Raw genomic sequence first — 4,679 nt, forward strand, 5'->3', positions numbered from 1 at the left:
CATGTAAATTTTAAAAAAGGAAAGGGAGAAGAAAATAAACTTAGTTGTTTCCACACACATATGCATAAAAATACAGTGGGAATTCTCAAAGAGTCAACATAGAAACTAACTACTAATTGCTGTTCTATTACAAATACAACACACAATGAGTACCAGTTTTATGCAGAACTCCTAAACAAGGCTGCATTGGCTTTTCAGAAATTGCACAATAAGGTATAAAAAAATTTATAAAATCAAAGTAATCATGAAGAAATGTATCATCTATAGTACATCATGTTGTTGATGTTATGCAGAATGACCCACTAGCATTAAATTAATGGTGAGCTCTGACCAAAACTCAGGATCGTGACATCTATATGGTGCATATAGCTCACAAGCCAAATAATTTCCTATTTACAGGGGAAAAATACACTTTAGAGAGATATTAAGGCTTCCTTTCTGCAAATCACTATTTCTAATTGGAATGAACATGATGTTCCCTCAAGCTGCAGTTCTTTACCACAGCTTCAATCAACACACACAACTTGTAAAAATATCCTCAGATCTACTATGTTCTTGCCCCTCAAACACTAAATAGAGTATCAGTCTGTCTCACTCCTCTCTACACATCTTGCTTTCACAAAACCACCCACTGAACAGTCCTGCTAGATAGCAAATTGTATTTTAGTATCTTTTGAGTAAGACCTCATGTGATTGCCTCTCGTAGCTGAGTAATTTTATTTTACAGCTCCCTGCTCCTGTGTGGACAGGATTTGCACTCAAGGGTGAACAGAGCTAACAGGTTTGATCAATGCCTGTTCAGCATGTAAGTACCCTTTGATCTTAGGCCTCAGGGGATCCTCATATGTGCTACTTCAGAACCCTGATTTGTTTTTAATGGGTTGTAGCAAGGACAAGAAGCTTTCACAATGCTGATCCTCAGAGTCTTACTGTCCCATGATTTATATGCCACTCCTATGGTTTTAAAATGTTACAGAAAAGGACTGCATTTATGGCAGGTTTTTCTATGATGTTACAGAAAGTGGTTTCAGAATATGTAATGCATCATATAGGTACACATTTTAAGAAGGGTATGCTACTTTTTCTGAGAGTCTTGCTACTTTCATTCACATTAATCAGATTTATATGTCCCAGTGGATGAAAGAATGGACTGTATGGACTTTAATTCAATCTGTTAGGACAAGTGGCTGACTCAGAGTTGAGAGGGAGCATGACCTTTCCTCATCAGTTTTCTCTTACCACCATGGTAGAAAATCATCTTGTAATCCTCAGTGAGGAAAAATAAACCTTTGGTGTTTCATGAGTGGCCTTTCTGGCCATTTTGTCCCCAGTACAGATGGTGTGCACAGAGCAGATTTTAGACTGTTGGAGACACCTTTTCCTCATCATTCTCAGCTTATGGGATAAACTTGTTTTCTAGCTAAGACAAAAATTGCAGGTAGGGTCAGGGATTGGAACAGTTCCTATTATTTAGTGCCTTTTCTAGTGCAGACACATCCCTGGGAAGATTTTCAGAAACCTTTGGCTATCTTTTCTCTGGGAGTCATATTTGCTGTTTCCATCTCATCTCAAAAATGTATTTTCCTTGTGAAAAATTCCTGTTCTCAGCAACAAGGTGTGTACATAGAGAGAAACGGATAAAAAGTCATAATGTACTAAACCCAGATGGCAGATATCACAATCTCCACTCTTCCTCCTGTGCTCCATTGCAGCCTGCTCACTGTAATCCTCCTCACCCCTCACCTTTTGGCCTTTCCAGGGAATTCAGGCCAAGTTCAGGCTGCTGCACGGCTATACAGGGTCAGTGCTGGGTGTCAGTGCAGGTTTGGCACTGCTGACCATGGGTGGGTGTCTGAGTCTAGGTACCCAGTGACCCCACAAAGTACATTCAGAAATACTTAATGGCCTTGAGGGATAAGCCAGGATTGAGAAGAAAGTGATGCTGCTCATTCTCTGGGGTAACTCAGGAAGCAGGCTCAGGGCACCAGGGTTTCACCCCATGCAGTAAGAGCTGCACCTTTGGGCCCTTTCCCTGCCTCCCTCTGTGAGTGTCTGTGTGGGATCTGGTGAAACCCAGGGAAAAAGCAGCCTTGAAGCAGCCTTGGGTGTTCTCAGGCTGCTCAAGGACAACACAAGAGAAGAGAATTGTAGCAATGGTTATGCACCTGTGGAGTGCGTGAGAGACGTGATTGCTCTCATGGAAGCATGTTTACAGGGGCATCACCTCTCTTGCACCAATGGAATCATTTCTACCCTTTCTACCACCAACTACTCTATAGAAGTGTAGTGTTTCTTTGAATAAAGGGCTTTTTGCTTCTCCATGGAATGAAGGAACTTTGTTGCTATATTCTTTTTGCTGTTCCCATAGCCCAAATGCAGGAAGAAATTAGGGACACCATGAGACTGCACTCCAGGCATGGCTGTTCCTGCCTGTCCCAGGGCTGTGGGTGGCAGCAGCAGCAGCCCCTGGAATGGGTTATTTGGGATATAGGCACAGGGCTAGGTGTGCACACAGCACTGGGCACAGCTCCCATCCCAGCCGAGCTCCCTTTGGTGTCACTGGAACTGGAGCTGCAGGAGGTGCTGAGAGCTGACCAGGTGTGCCCCAGCCTGTCCCTGTGCCCTGGATTCCCTGTGACACTGCCTGCAGCCCTGCTCTCAGGATCACCAGCTGAAAGCTCACTCCTCTCACTGGGAACACTCCCAAACTTCTTCCACAGGAGCTGGAAACCCAATCCGAGCACTCTTACCTGGATGGGCTTTGAGGCTGTGCTGTGAAGCCTGTTTGACTTCTCAGGAATTTGCTTGAAGAATATATTTGAGATGTATTTATTCATGGATTTTTTTCTTAAAACCTTGCCTTTTATTATGCCATCAAGGCATCAGGAATTAATGTTGATGTCACCGTAGTTCAAATTATTCATTTCAAATTGGATTTATTGCTGGAAATGAATCCAGAATCCTTACCATTAGAAATCCATTACTTTCAATGCCAACAAGAAATCAATCAAGTGAAGCACTACAAGTGAGGCAGCAGCAGAAATCCAGGCAATGCAAAATGTATTTTGGCTCTTCACTTCTCACTTCTTTTGGGAGAGCTACACTCTGATGGCCCTGCTCATGCAGACAGATTGCAGGATGCTGCTCTTCAGTGGCCAATTCCCTGTTCTAATTAGATTAACCAGAACACAGGGAGTCTATGGTGAAAATTAGTTTGAAATGTATTAAAAAAAAAAATACCAAAGTAGAAAAAAAAACCCCTTCAACAATGATTCTATTTTAAAAGCACATGCTATTTCAAGGCCAAATTTCAAATTTCAGTTGAATATTTTTAGAACTCTGTCATGCTCTAGCTTCAGCTGGCAAATAAGTACCACACAGCTGCTTGCTCACACACACACCAAAACCTGCCGTGGGATGGGGAAGAGAATGAGGCAAAGGTAAAGTCTGTGGGTTGATATTAGAACAGTTTAATAACTGGAAAAAAGTAAAATATAATAATAGCAACAATAGTAACAATAATAATAGTAAGGAGAATGAAAAAGAGAGAGAGGAATAAAACCTAGGAAACCAAGGGATGCACAATGCAGCTGCTCACTACCTGCTAACCCATTCCCAGTCCATCCCTGAGCAGTGACCAAACCTCCCTGGCCAAACACCCCCAGTTTCTTTGCTGGGCATGGTGTTCTGTGTTATGGAACATCCCTTTGGCCAGCTCAGGCCAGCTGTCCTTGCCATGCATGCATCTCCCCCTGGCAGAGCATGGGATGCTGAAAAGTCCTTGGTGTAGGGTCAGCACTGCTGAGCAGCAACTGAACCATCAATGCTATCATTATTCTTACACTAAATGCAAGACTAATCCCTGTGACAGCTACTAGGAAGAAAATTAACTCTATCCCAGCTGAAACCAGGACAAAGTCCCATTCTATTTAAAATAGTCAAATATTTCCTGTAGTTAGTGACAACAAATCAACAGGAGTTAAAAGAGAGCAGCTCTGCATTAGCAAGATCTTTGTGTAGAGGCTCTGTGACACAGACCCAAGGAAGTGCTTTTGCCATGAGAGCTGCTGGGTTTACATCTGCTCTGCAGTGGTAGAAGTTACTGCTGCCTTTCCTGCTGAGTAGCAGGATTATTAATTACATTTTAAGAAAGTATTATATTTAATTGTAAACCAAAAAATGTTTCAACTTGCATTTGTGGCTTATGCAGAAACTGACAGTTCTTATAATTTGGTTTTTTTTTTCTTCTTGCAGATTTACAAAACTTGCCTCCATCTTACAGTGCTTAATTTTTCTCAAACTGGAAATTTTTGTCAATTTAGTATGTGTGCAGTTTTTATGCATATGTCCCTCAGCTCTTCTAAGAAACCAGTATAATTAAACATTCAGATTTGCTCTGCTCTTCATCATACACCATCTAAGTCTGGGGGGTTTTCTTGTGTTGAATTAATGGCATGTCACGTTCAGTTGTTTATGTAACATGAATACAAAACAGAAGGTAAATTATGTATGATACTGTCTAAAGCTATAGTTTTCTTTAGGCCTCAGTTATAAATAAATCAGTTGTCTGTTCTATATTATCTTTTTTCATCCTATCCCTGGAAGACACATGATGAGGTGTTCCCAGTTTCCTGTGAAGTGCTGATTGCCTGGTCTAGCAAGATATCCCTGCCTGGCAT

This window comes from Erithacus rubecula (assembly GCF_903797595.1).
Source record: "Erithacus rubecula genome assembly, chromosome: 4".
In the NCBI taxonomy this organism is placed as follows: domain Eukaryota; kingdom Metazoa; phylum Chordata; class Aves; order Passeriformes; family Muscicapidae; genus Erithacus; species Erithacus rubecula.